Raw genomic sequence first — 15069 nt, forward strand, 5'->3', positions numbered from 1 at the left:
GTTTGTCAGCCACTCCCTGGAGACAGCCCAGCACGGATGTGCCCGGGCCAGCGATGTGGCTAATGTATGGAAGAAGGAGAGTGGAGAAAGACTCAGTGGTCAGTATAGCTTTGCTGTACATCTGCCGAGCAGACTGAGTGTCAATGGTAGAGCATGAGGCTGGTGGGTAGATTCAACTTGTTGGTGGGTCTTGGGCTGCTGCAAGTGGTAAAGGAGTTTTAGGGTGGCATGGATAAACCCTCTCCGCAGTTGGTGTGACAAAAACCTCCAAGCCAAGAGGAAGATAATCCTTAATTTGCTCATTTGTGGTTAAGCCTTAAACTTTGCTGTTTCAAGAACCCCAAGCTCATGAAGGCCTTCCCTATCAAGAAGTGAGCAGAAATTTCAGGGACGCTCTTGCAGTGTGCAGTAGTTTGGAGTTTGCCTGCCTCTTCCCTGCTTTTTTAGTACTCGGTGGTCACAAACAGTCAATTTTCTCTTTTGTATCCCCCTCCACATGCCTTCCCTGGAGCAAAACAAAACTGCTGGGTACAGCGCCAGGGCCTGTTTTTCATATTAAAAAGTTACAATAGCTCTGTGGACTGAGACCTACAAATCACTCACGTGCAGAAATACAGCCGTGTGGCAAGTTCATTACTCGGTGTGACTGTATGGTCCTCCAGCATGCTCCCTGCCTCCTGCTTACACGACTTTTTTGCAACGGAGGCAATCTCAAGCAGGAGTAGCATGGGGGAATACCAGGAGAGGCTTCAACTTTATGTCATCGCTTCTCATTGAGAGAAACGTGCTCCATCAGAAGTGAGCAAGTGTCTCATTTGCAGCAGGTTTTCTGTCAAGGGAGCTGCTTGAGCATTGATTCCTAAACCAGGTACATTGGCATGTGTTTCCTGGGGCATGTTTGAATTGCTTGTAATTGTCTTTCACAAAGATGGCTTACAGATGGATGGGGGCGGGGTGGAAGACAGGTGAAATCATTTTGAGTCCTTTCAAAATTTAATATCAAAAGAAGCCTGTAATTTGATGCTTTCTGAGTGCAGGCAATTAGCCGTTGTTAGAAACGAAGGATGTCAGGATAGAGCCTAGAGCAGGATTTGGTGTTCACCTGAGCATCTCTGCTGTCTGCCTGCTGATGCCAGACCAGTGGAAAGCCCAAGAGAGAAGAAAACAGAAGCGGTTCATTAATTAAGGGCAAAGTACTAAACTTGTTATAACATTTTGATTAAAAACAGCACTAGTGCATTTTTGTGGTATAGATCATAAAGAAATATATTTATTAATGTTTGTATGTATAGCAATCTTCCACCTATAAATGCAAAAATCCCCCAGTTCTTTGTATCTCCTACAACCAGAAAAGAACAGACTCAAACTAAAACAAAGAAAAGGCATCAGAGGCTTTATTTCAAGTAGCTTTGTCCTGTGCTTATAGCATAGGGATGGCTGTTAGATAAAACTGTGTTTTTTCCTCTCATCTCTACCTACCCCCAGACAATTTGTTTCTGCCTTGCCTGTGTGTGGACTTCTTGTGCACCCCACTTTGCTGATCTGAGTCTCCTTCTCTACCCAGTCTCCAATCTTCATGAAATCTGAGAAAACTTTGGATTTCAGAGACCTCCTTCTGTTGAAAGCAGCCAGGTGCCCTCAGATGTTGTTCAGGAGGCTGACAAAGGGATGGGCAGACTGATCTGTGATCCACAAAAAAAAATATCTTTTTCACCTTACATCATCCCGAGTGTTACTGAGGGGAGTATCTGATACGTGCTGATATCCAGTGCATGAGGTATTACCCGACAGCAGAAATTACTTGAGCACGCTCATACAGCAAGCTGACATCCACATGCCCTACTATCAGGCAGGCCGGCCATTTGAAATTACTGGGTTTTTTTGGTGGCTTCATTTGTTAGACACTGTTTTAATTAAGCAAAATGTTTCTGTCACTTCAGAGGACAGGGTTTGGAAGAGGAAATAGAGATTCGCACTTGCCAGGCTCACAAGCTCTTGCAGCTTCTGTCTTTGAGCAGCTCTCAGAGTACAAACCCTTCTCCAGAAAGCCTTTGGGTGGGCTTAATGCTGGAGAGTGATAGGCCCATCTTCATGGGAGCCACTCAGACCAGTCTTTGAAAAATGGTGGTGGGCAGATTTTTGTGGGAAGGCTGGGTTGTTTTAGCAGATTGATTCCCCGAAGGCCCTGCCCTGAAGACCGGCACTACAAGAGCAAGGAATAAAGATGGGGTGGGCAGCAGAGCCACTCCCCTGCAACATCTAAGTGAAAACTGGAGATGGGACATGGAGCTGCTGAAGGCTGTGAAGGACTAGGCAAGTTTCTGGTGTGATCTTGCTGCATGTGATCAGCACCCAGCAGCATCATTGGGAAGTCTTCCAAGCAGTGTCCGCAGGCCTTGGGGCTCATCCTCAGAAAGGCCACCATCATAGTTTGGGAGTGCTGCCTCCATCAGATTGCACCTCACAAGCACCTGCACAGGGAAGCAGGAAGCCGCCTTCAAAGGCAACACAGAGCAGAAGCTCCCCCAGGCAACGTCTTTAAAACTCAGAGAATCTTCTGCATTTTAGTCAGGGCATTGGCCATAACTTCCCCAGCAAAAGTTCCTCCCTGAGTTTATTGATTATCACTTTCCAAAGAGCAATTAAGTAAAACGTTAGTGCAAAACAATTTTAGCAGGGTGAAAAAGTCCATTTTCACAGCATGCCTTCTGAATGGAGGAGTTAGCTATCCCAACAGAAAATGTCTTAAGTCGGTGCTTAACTCTCCAGTCGCTGCAGAGGCCACCAATTTGTGACGGTTTATGGATTAATTAGATTTTACTTTGAACCCCAGGGCTATTGATAAAAGCTTCAGGCTTTTTACTGATGGGTTTAAGGCGTACCTTCCTAACAACCACACACAAAGCAAACCTTCTCATTTAGTTACTCGAGCACACAGCAAAATTGAGAGTTACAAAGCCAGTTTTTATTTATGAAAACAACAGTGTAGCGGGTGTTGCAGCCAACATTTTAACACACACAGCTGTTTTGTCAAGCACCGGTGAAGAGGAGTGAAAGGAAAGAGAACAAGCCTCCATCCTGCCGCTCAGCAGGCAGTTGCTGCACGAGAAGTTGGCCTTTGGGCTGGGTCCTTCAGGTGCCAGCTCTGGACACCAGCTGAGGGGAAGGGAGAAGGTGGAGGAGGCCTGTCCGGGGGAGCAGGCTGACAGCAAGACCCCGGGGGGCAACGGATGGGACTCTCCTGCTCTCTCCCACAGCTAAAATAGTCCTTGGAGCAAGCAGGACACCACAACACATTGTTCCTGTAGAGCAGTTAACGAGAGCTCCATGGGGCTTCCCTTTCCCTCCATGCAGCTCATCACAGAATCACAGAATCACAGAATGTTAGGGATTGGAAGGGACCTCAAAAGATCATCTACTCCAATCCCCCTTGCCGGAGCAGGAACACCTAGATGAGGTTACACAGGAAGGTGTCCAGGCAGGTCTTGAATACCTCCAGAGTAGGAGACTCCACAACCTCCCTGGGCAGCCTGTTCCAGTGCTCTGTTACCCTCACTGTGAAGAAGTTTCTTCTCATATTTAAGTGGAACCTCTTGTGTTCCAGTTTATACCCATCGCCTCTTGTCTTATATTTCGTTGTCACTGAGAAGATTCTGGCTCCATCCTTGTGACACTCACCCTTTATGTATTTGTAAACATTAATAAGGTCACTCCTCAGCCTCCTCTTCTCCAAGCTAAAGAGACCCAGCTCCCTCAGCCTTTCCTCATAAGGCAGATGCTCCACTCCCTTCATCATCTTTGTTGCCCTGCGCTGGACTCTCTCCAGCAGTTCCTTGTCCTTCTTGAACTGAGGGAAGCTGCAAGGTAACACCTGGATGGCAGGGAGAGCTACCTGTGCGTCTCTGTCATGGCACAGATAGTGACACCAGCAGCTGCAGGAAGCTGGTCCAGAAAGCATCAGCAGTTCCCTGTCCTTCTTGAACTGAGGGGCTCAGAACTGGACACAATATTCATGCCTTACCTGTGAAGGGTTTCCTTCTCACAGTTACCGGCCTGAGCCTACAAAGGAGGTGACAGATGTGATATGCTTCAGCAAGTGCGATTTGCAAGTTTAATGGGGATAAAATACAGCAGCAACTTAGGCCACCAAGGTCAGCATGACTTGGCTTGCTCAAGGTAGGGTATCTCCCAGGAGAAAAGGTGCTGCTGGTGCCAGCTGATGTCCAGAGCAGCATGGGCATGCACGGGGTGTGCAAGCAGCTCAGCTGGGCTTAAATGGGATGTGGAGCCAATTGGTGCAGCCTTGAGGGAACCAGAGGTGAACAGAGACTGTGAAATCCCAAAGGAAATGTTAGTAAGTAACACCTCCCTTGGAGCCAGGTGTACTGAAGAGGAAGGGGGAAAGATTTCATTTACAGCAGAGCACAAATCACCTCAGGATAAAAATCTGCTGGATCCCCGCTTTATTAGCACAGAGCCAGGTTGAGCTCCTTCATTTGGCCTTATTTTGTGTGTTAGGAGGGAAAAAGTCTCATTTTAGCCTGTACTCTGCTACGTACTGATGTTCATGGCTAAGTCCCGTGTTCACAGTTATGTGCAGCAAAAGCATGGCAGAAACCACCTCAGCAAAGACAGACATGATTTGCTTTCTCTGGGAGTCACCACACTAAATATTAACTCAGACAAATAAAACCAGAAGGCAGGCAGAGGGAAGAAGCAGCTGAAGGGCAGCTCTCCTGCAGCTGGAACCTCACAAAACCAAGGCTGCAGCTGGACCATCCACCCCTTTCTTCTCGTGCCTACCACCCTTCTGCAGCCTTGAGATGGCCAGAGGCTACACTGCAGCTAGGCTAGATGGATGGACGCAAAGCCCCAGGTAAAAAATGTTGATGCTGGGCCACTGAGAGCATTTAGGAATATGAAGCTGACAAAACAAAATGATGCTCCATACCTAAGAGAATTTCATGTGCAGGAATAGGGCTAAATAGTAATAGTTACTACTTTTCCCCGTAATAAAGCAATGCAAGCTGAGTATAAAGTGCATGGAAATAGGGGAAACTATGGGGGGTTTGCTGATTGCAGCATTAAAGAAAGACAACTCCTGCCTCACCAGTGGCTCTTACTGTCCCAGACCTCTGTTAGGCCAGTGTTGATGACTGTATAACTTCTTTATTTTGAAGGGACATGTAGCAGGGCAAAAACCCATGATCTTCTGAGGCTACCACAGCATTGGTGACATATGGCCCAAGTCTGAGAACATGGACTGAGACAAAATGAGAATCTGGTGCTTTTCCACAAACTGAAATAAGTTCTAACCTTTCCCCTTCCTGAGCCTGGAAAATAGCTGGAACTGATGCTTTTTAAAGCGTGCCTTATCCTTTCCAGCAGCTGTATTTTGGGTTTCTCTGCTGAACCAGCAAACTTTTCAGTACTTGCTCCACACTGCTCAGTTCAGCTGGAGTTTCAGTGGCTGGTGCAACATCTGAAGGATGGACTGGAAGCTGAAATGGAGGGTTTTTGCCAGGCAGGGCTGCCTAGAGACTGGCTCAGGCCTAGCCCAGAGAGAGCTGCTGCAGAGCTGCTTTAAATCACATGTAGACATGTGTGTCCCTAAGGGCTTAGGTGCCTCTGGGTGCAAGCAGGAGAGGGTGGGCTCTGCAGCATCTCATTTGCGAGGGATTCAGTACACCTCAAAGCCAAAACTCCACTGTGTAGAGGTATTTCAGTGTATCTGTCCCATCAAGGAGCCACTGGGAAGGGGAAGGGGGGCAATTATTCAGGGTCTACATCAGCCGTCTTTACTGTATGCCTACAGTAATGGAACTGGGGCAAAGTAGAGGCCTGGCGTAGGGCAGGTTGTCTTGTGCATTACAAGGACAATGTATTACCATGCCCCAAGGGCCCTTTTCACAGCATTTCATTTAAATATTTTATCCATGAATGCATCTGGATGTGACCCCTCCGTCCCTTCCCAGCGGCTGGATGAGGGCGTGAACCTTCGGTTGTGCTGGGACTTTGACGTGGAGCTGTGCTGATGGCTCTGCATCAGCAGCACCTGTTTAAAAAATGCTTGCCTTGCTATCCCAGGGTGCCTCTGGACACAGTTATTCATCACTGCAATTTCACAGAGTGCCTGTCAGGTTGTAGATTCAGCTGCTCCAAGGCTGCTGAAATGCACAGAGCAGTCAATGCATAAATCCGTGCAGTTGTTAGCCACGATTGTCCTTCCCCTTCTTCTCCGGGTCTGATGTCAGGTGGACTTGCTGAGGGGGCAGGGACAGGGCAGGGCTGCCTGTGCAAATTCAACAAGAAACCGTCAGTGTTTTAGTGCAGTTTGTCTCTAATCTGGCAAATCCGGTGGATGCTCCAAATTTTCTTCTTGTCAAAGATGTGGTTTCTTTTCCAAATGGAAAAGATGACATATTTAGGTCTGCTCTCCAGAAGGATGCTTTAAAACTCCCTACAGCTGAGTGCAGTCCCCCAGTTTGCCTGCGCTGAGGCACCAGGAAAGGACTCAGGTGTCTAAGGTATGTGCTAGTCTCAGCTCTAAGACGTGTTTGTGCAGGGCCTGGCAGAGCAGTGTTTGACCGCGTACCACTCCTGCCTGCAGCGACAGGTAGAGCGATGAGAGATGCTGAGAGATGCTCCTGTACCAGCCTCTGAGAGAGGAGCTGGGCTGGCAGATGGCCTGGGGCTGTGATTAAAGCATGTAACACATTTACTGTGTCTGTAAGTGACAGCTAAATGCTCCCTCCCCCCAAGCCCTCTGCTCAAGATTTTCCTGGGTCATGTTCTTGCATTTCAGACTGTGTGCTGGGATCAAGGAGGACGTGCTGCTCCTCAAGGGCTGCACACCGAGACACGCTGCAACTGCTGAAAGGTGCAGTTTCCCTCAGCAAGTTTTATGTTCCTGGGCTATTATGGCCATCTGGCCTCTGGTCCAGACACAACTGGGAGCCCTGACATGGAAACTTGCGGTTTGCCTGCGCCCATCCCCATGGATCCACCTTGACAACCTGCGTACCTGCAGCTCCCACTGGTTTCTCTGCCTTTTGAGCAGTTGCAAGGCTTTACATACAGTGCAGAGTTTTCTGTGAGGTTAAAACCCTCTGTTAGCATGAGGGGAAATCCCACCTAAGCACCTGGCCAGTGCACCTACGGATAGCTGGGAGGGGAAAAACCTCTTTTTGCCTTCAGGCACTGCACAGCAGTGTGAAAAAGCCCCACTTTCCAAAAAGCTGCCCAAGACCTGTTGCTTAGTGCTCAGCTGAAACACTAAGCACAAATTGGTGACTTTGCAACAGTCTCCATAGTGATTAATTGCAACTTCACAGGCAGGGCATCATGACTTGGCAGGGGAAATCGGATGCAGAGCAGAAGGCCTCCTTGCTTGTAAAAAAATGGGGAGAGACACATTTGATTCAGCAGACCCGCTATGTGTTACCGCTGCCACTCCCCAGACTCTTCAGGTCTGTAGAAGGTGTTCGGATGGCAGCACGGGGCTGGGGCAGAGATGGGGAATTCCCCCTGTAACACAAACAAGCCATTTCATGGAAGATGAGACTTTTCTGCCTCCCGCACCTGATCCAAATGCACGATGAGAAGGCACAGGCTGACAGTGCCAGAGATTGAAAATCCTCGTGGTGTTCACTGATGCATGTGCTGAATGATCCTTCCAGGAAATGGGGATGTGGCATCCACCTGAGCCCACTCACTGCCTGGTCTGTGAGACGGTTGGGCAAACTTCTTACGAGAATGATTTAAGGATCGTCAAACATTACAAGGAAAAAACATTTGTCATGAAGCAAATATCCTCCACTTTTTCTGTCTTTGCAGGTGCATTCTGGGAGACGCTAGCATCTGTGTACTCGAGCAACTGCTCCTCTTTACAGCTCATCCTCTTCTCTGGATATTTTCTGCTTTGCAAATTGTGGTTGCCAAGAAAGCAGGTTGCGTGGACAGTGTCATTTTTAGGGAGTCCTGTCTCATCTTTATTCAGTTATCTGCAATCCTCTTTGAATGAAGACACCAAATCCCTAGCTTGCAGCCAGATTAGAAAAGCGATTAGTTACCTGTGCATCCCATGTTAGAAGGATAGGATTACATGGCAATTATAGAGGATCAGACTCAGCCTATTTAAAGGGATGCTGACACCTTGGAAACAATTTTTACAAGCATTTTACACTGAGCATCCTCACCTCAAATGCTTCAGGCGTGTAAAATTAAATCTTAAAATTCAGTTTCTTAAAACCATTGAATTTTGTATTTTGTGCTCAGGTGATTAAGGACAAGAAAGGCAAATTGCTGGCAATTACCCGTGTCATTCTTGGTCTCAAGTCCCAGGCAGCACCATTATGACAGCACTGCTTAGGCCCAGATCTGACCTGGAAACATGATAGAGCTGTGTGGGGTTTTTTCATCCTTGAAAGGAAAAGCTATTGATGCATTGATGTGGCTGCTGTACCTTCAGAGTTTTAAAGAGCTACTGACTACACCATATTTTTTAATAACTAGTAATATAAGGTGGGGAATACAGTCATGGATTCATGCATTTTTACTATACAGATGTATTATTGTACATGAATATATAACTCACAGATGAGTGTCTGCTATCTAATTTACACGCAAGGTAAGTGGGAGCAGGCAGGCTCACAACATTATTAGCCATTTTCTGTCCCTCAGTGTGTATGTCTGTCTTCCCCAGTCATTTCTGCACTATTGCCCAAGTTCAGCTGCAGTTCACAGAGATGCAGCAGGGGCAGAAATCACATTGTTCCTAGAAGTTTCATGAAAATACACAGAGAGATAGAGATGGTAGAGTTTGTACTTCCATAGAGGGTGGACTGAACCTAACTTGCAACAGAAGCCAGAGAGTTTCTTGTCAGGACATAGGTTCTGTCACCACCACAGCTGTGGGAAAGCTTCAGTCAAAGCTAATGTCCTCCATGGGCTCCACAGACCCCAGCCATGGGACTGATGTGTGGGAGGCGTGGCTCATAGAATCACAGAATCACAGAATGTCCTGAGTTGGAAGGGACCCACAAGGATCATTGTGTCCAACTCCTGTCCCTGCATAAGACAACCCCACAGTTCACACCATGTGTCTGAGGGCATTGTCCAGTTTCTTCTTGAACACTGTCAGGCTTGGGGCCGTGACACCTCCCTGGGGAGCCTGTTCCAGTGCTCCACCACCCTCTGGGGGAAGAACCTTTTCCCTCTGCTCACCCAAATATTCTTTCTGTCATGCAGTGATGCCCCTCTCTCCTTTTAAAATGCAGCCAACTACTTCCAGCTGACTATTAAGTTTGTCATCTCAGTCCTTCTCAATTCCCCAGCAAGCACCAAGGGCTCTTCTTTTTCTTTTTAATTCAGGTTCTAAAAAACCTTGTGCACAACTTCTCCATATTTCTCCATAGTCTGTGTTTATTGTATAAGCTTCCTTGGGGAACAAATAGCTGTGAGGCTATAAAATGCATCCTAGGGAGGTGTGTTTTCCAGTGAGTGAAAGCCATGCTTCTGACAGCCATGGAAAGGGAGATAAGATCAAATCTATCTAATGCCTTCTCTATTGCTCATCAGACCCATAACTCAGATGCATGTGCTGATGTTGACCAGCAAAGGGCTGTGGGAGACATTAATAACTCCTACACTGCAGTCAGCTCCTTAAATTAGGCAGGGGAGCTTCCTTCCCAGGCACCAGGAAGAGTCAGGCTCCTGCTCTGAGTCAGCCGAGGGAGGAGCACGACTGAATGATCTGCCTTTGTCCTGGGAAGGAGCCGACCTGTCTCTGCTGACAAAGGGAGGCGGCTGAGTACCTCCGCATATTTATCTTTGGAGGAGTTGCAGCTCCTGGTAAAATCTGCTTCTTTAGTGACAGTTGAGTCAAGTTGTGTTGAGGCTCTCATTCACCAGGCCTGGCCTCCTGCGGCTTTATTCCGCCTTTATTCCTCAACGTACTGCTGCATAAGCAGTACAAAAATAGCCTGTCTTCCAGCAAGAAGCCTTTCCAAAGCTGCTGTGCTCAAGCAGAGGGTAAGGGGAAGGGGCGGAGAGAAAAAGTTCTTGCTAATTCCATGTTACTTTTCGTCTAGTGTGTTGTTTGGTTGGTTTTTTTTTCCTCAGTTCTTTGGGAACAGAGAAAGGGGAGAAGGTGGCCAGGACTCAGAAAGGCTGCTATCAGCAGCAACCTGCAGAGACTGGGAGAAGCCGAAGCTGGGGAAATGGATACTGACAGCCAACTGGCACACCAAACACATCAATTATTTTCACACATCAGACCAGAGTGCCTTTAAGAAAGAAACACACACACACACACACACACACACACAAACTCACTCAAAAGCACAAACGCTATGGGAAAAAAAAAGCAATGGTCCTAAAAGAGTTTTCTCTGAAAGGAAACCTAATGATGATGGATGCGTCAGCTCCACGAGTGAACATCTGTGCTCCTCCTGATAGGCATCTTCTGAGGCAAAAAAGGGGGGCTTCTCCCACAGCACTGGCGCCCAGAAACATCTGAAACCCAGACTCCCCCCCCATCCCTTCCCCTAGAGAGGAGATGCATTTGTATTGAATGCCAGCAGTCCCTCTGCCTTACAGCAACAACCCAAGGGAACAGCATGGGGTTTACTGGGCAATAAACCTCCCGCTGGCACATTATCCTCCTGCGAAGTGTCAGACGGATGACCCAGGGGCAGTACTGTTTTATAGCAGCCATTCCCAAGGAGAGAAGCTAAATTTGCCAGATCTTCCACCCCCAAAGAGCAGTGGGATACCAGTCCTTGATGTATCTTGCAGTACAAGCAAAACTGGTGTGTCTTCATGTTTTAGGCTACATCAACAATTCCCTCAAATCAGAGAGATGGGCACTTTAAAAAAAAAAAAAAGAGAGAGAAAGTAGCAAAATAAATAAAAGTATTTTTATTTTTAGCCCAAATCCCCATCTGAAGGAAATAGGTGATGTCTCACTGAACTCAGTGGGGGTAAGGTAACTTACTGCTTGCCACAGTAATGAACCAACAGATCTGATCTCAGATTCAGATTCTGACCCAGGTTCAAGCATTGGAGATTTTGGTTGTGTTTTGGTTTGGTTTTTTTTAACTGTTTCCCTTGAGTAATGATGTAAAAACTAGCTTAAACAAACAATAAGAATGGCTCTTCTTAGTTTTAATGGTTTTGGTTGCTCTGTCCACCGGAGGATGGAAGGACTGCTCTTGTCACACATCTGAGGCATGACAGGACTTGGGAGGACTCCAGAACTTCAGTGCCTGGTGTTACTTACATGCATCTTTGTCCATAAAACTGATGCACAAAATATCTGTGAAAATGGTTGCTTCTGCAAGACGTTAGAAAGTTTCCTGATTACCATTCCCCCCCCCCCCATAATTTGTGCTAATCATCTGGTAAATAACTCTATTTTAAAGTTTACTTAAAGTTCATACTTATAAAGTTCAAGACTTCTGCTGGGGTGCCTTAGGTAAGAGAAGCAAATGTTGTTTGTTGTATCAGTCGATGGTGATACTCTCTCACCACTTGCATGTACAGCAGGGTCCGGGAAGAGATAAAAGGGGTGAATGATAGGAGGTGTGGGGGTACTTGGGATGTAGCAGCTGTGCTTGTCTATAGCAGGCAATGTTAAGGGAAGAACAGTTACAGGCTGTGAAGTCTCTCCAAATGAAAAGCAGACTGCTAGAGAGCCAAAATTGAAGAAAAATACATGGACAACCAGAGCAGGGAAAGTCGCTGCTCTGTTGCTAGGTGATATATCTGTTATCATGCTAATGACAATAAAGGATGATACTGGTACCAATAAAGCATCTTTCATCTGAGAATTACCAGACATCGAGACAGCGAGGCTGTATTATTCTCATTTACCAGAGGCACAGACAGAGATTAATTGATTTGCCAAAGGTCACCCAAAGCAGCACTGACAGATTTCAGAATAAGAAATTGTCCTGTTCTAGTTCTATTAGGCCAATGATTGCCATAAAACCTTTCTTTGCAATCAATCCCTCCCCCATCTCCTCATCAATCACCCCCCTGTCCCTCTCTCCTGAGGGGATATCTTCCTGTCTTGTTTGTATTTCTCATCCTGTTTAGGTTACAAGCTCCTCTGGCCCTGGAGTGTAGCTTACTAAGGCTTGCAAAGAGCAGAGAAAAAGCTGAGCTGTTTGGGATCTGCATGAGCAAGAAGAAAGCATAGGCCCCAGCTGCACATAGCAGGTGTGAAATAGGGGATGGGACTGCATTGTGACCCTCATGGTGTCCCTGTGTGGACTGTGATCTTGGGCTGTGGCTCCAGCAGCAGCAGCCTGGGGCACAGGCCCCTACTCTGGTACAAGCTTTCTTTGCAATGCGTGGGTTGATATCTGAGGGTGGCAGGTCTGGTATCTGCCAAGCTCTTGGGCTGCCCCAAGAACAGGGTTGCTTTTGCATGGGACATAGGGTAAGGAGTCCAACGCACCTGGCACTTTCCTGCCCTCTTGCACTGGGAAGCAAAAAACAGGATAGGCCCGAAATCTTCACGTAAGATGGTACTAGCTTGCTGTCCCTTGCTTGCTGGCTTATGACAGCAAGCTGTGCTAAGCACCTGTTTCTCCTGGATGCTTTGACCAGGAAAAATCCAAGTGGTTCCTCACTAACAGGAGCTGTGTGACTTCAGGGTGAAGGGCTTCTAGGTTGTGCCCCACAGCTTAATGTCGGACAGTTAATACACATCACAGCCTGTGAAATGACAAGAGATTGAGTGAAGAGAAATGCTGATGTTTCTTAACCCACCAACTAACAGCACTGCCTGACTATCTGCATGGCTTTTCCCAATACTGGGGCTCCTCAGGCATGAATCAGTAAAGGCATGAGTCAGGCATAATTTTTTCTGTCATTGTTTCCCGTTAGAGATCGTGAGGGAAACACAGGCGAGCCTAAATCCTAGTGCTTGTCAGAAAATACCATTTCTGATTTCCATTTGCAGAACAGAGTTTCTGTGATGATGAGGAACAGCCTGCAATTTCTTGATGAGCTGATGTAGTCTAGCGAGGACAGCAGGGTGGGAACACAGCAGGGATGCCTACATGAGCAGTTTTACTCTGAGTCATCTTTCCCTGGAGGGTCTGGGCTGGATGTATATCCCAACAGGTGTTTCCTATAGTGCTTCCAAAGGCACAAACGCAGCAGCTCCCAGTATCTCTAAGAGGAGCACTGGCCCCTCATAGGCATGAAAACCAGGCTTTTACAATCTTTGTTTCCTTTTCTTTACCTGTAAAATGGGGATGCATCTCATTTATCTCTGACTGTCACCGTGAAAATTTAGCTAGTTTTACTACAATAAAACAGATGCAAATTGCATTTGCAGTAGGTGCTAAGTGTTTTAATGACTCTTCCCTCCTGTTTTTCCTACCTCTTAGAGTCTTGGCAAATTTCTTCAGTCTCGTGTATTTCATTGCAGGAGGACACAACCCCAAAGCTACTGAAGTGCAGGAGCCACACAGCAGCTTTGTGGTTTTTGTTCGAGTTATGTGAAAGACCAAGACAATTTAAAACCTCAGGGCATGTCTGTAAAATAGATCATACTGGACTGCTACATCCTCCTAATGGATGCAAGGCTGCCACTGAGCAGCTAAGAAAAAGTCCACATTAGCCCCAGTCCAGAAAAATACATGTTAGAGACATGAATTTAAGGTTAGTGTGTGCTTTACTGGATGGGGGCTGTTTTGACTTCACATGGGGCAACAAATAAATAAATAAAACCAAAACCCCAGAAATGTGATCTGGCACTTTTTTCTTTTTTTAAGGTGAATGCACACAGTGGGAAATAGGGATACTAGGAGCAGTGGAGCAGGGTAAAGCCAGAGAAGGAAAACCATATTGGCAGCCTCACAGTGTAAGTGCTGTCTTAGGCTTCATGTTATGCTTGAGCCTGCCTTGCAGGGGAGCCTGGAAGCTCCGCATATGATCAACTCCTTCCAAAAGGTGGAGATGCCAGATGGATGGGTAAAGTTAACTCTGCTCAGGGAACTCTGAAACATCCCCTGTGCTGCTCACCTGCAGATGATAACAGAGACCAGCTGCAAACAGATGTAGTGTCTTTGGTGAGCCTCATCCTCTCTTTCTCCCCTAAGCATCAGGGACCTGTCCCAATGGAGAGGATGACGGCAGCAAGGCTTAAGCAGGTAGTGTTTTAATCAATGTATTTGCTGAGATACAGCAGTCACTTCTCCCTCTCAGATTGCAGCTGGGATAATACCTTCTTGCAAGGTTCCCCAGGCAGTCTCTCCAGAAATGCTTGTCCCCAGCAGCAGTTCCATGCTGGGACCCCATGGCCATGTCCCATGGGCCAGGCCCAGCCCCTGAGCTCTCCCGTGAGATGTCAGAGGGGACAGAAGCAGCCAAATAGCCCTGCAAAGAGGCCGGATGCAGAAATGGTGTGTAGCAGGAGGGAGGCTGAACAAGCCGATCTTAGACACAATTGTTTAAAACTTGGCAGTTGGGCTAATCCGTGATAATAAAACTCCCACACCTTCTCTCCCAAATAATGACTAAGAGAAACAATGCTTATTTTCAAACCAACCCTGCAATCCAGATAAGGGGTCTGTGCAACACAGGGGAACAAATTTACATTTAGGACACTAGGAGGAAGTTAAGCAGTAAAAATAACCTTAAGCTTATACTACTACTTTCTGTATATTTCTGTATATTCCAAATAGGAATAAAACCCAGTAGGCTCAGATTGCTGTTCAGAATTGCTCCAGGTTTATACCAGTTGCTCAATTAGGTGTCTGGACTATTGCTGCAGATGGGTAAGGAGGACCTGAACTATTTGCCTTTGACTTGCAGCCAAGACTTTTCTCAGGTGGCTCCTTTTCGAAAGCAGCACTGGGCTTTCCCTTTCAGCTACAGCCCTGGTGGAAGGCAGACAGCTACACAAGAGCCTGCAGATAGATCCCGAATAAATCTGTTTCACAGCCAAGCTCTCTCTCTCCACAGGTTAGCCTTCCCTTTGGCGGCATCCTTCAAGTCCCTCTCCAAAAGTAACCTCAGGCTCACTTTGAATCCTAAACCTAACCCTAACCT

Source organism: Patagioenas fasciata, chromosome 1, assembly GCF_037038585.1.
Source record: "Patagioenas fasciata isolate bPatFas1 chromosome 1, bPatFas1.hap1, whole genome shotgun sequence".
NCBI lineage: Eukaryota > Metazoa > Chordata > Aves > Columbiformes > Columbidae > Patagioenas > Patagioenas fasciata.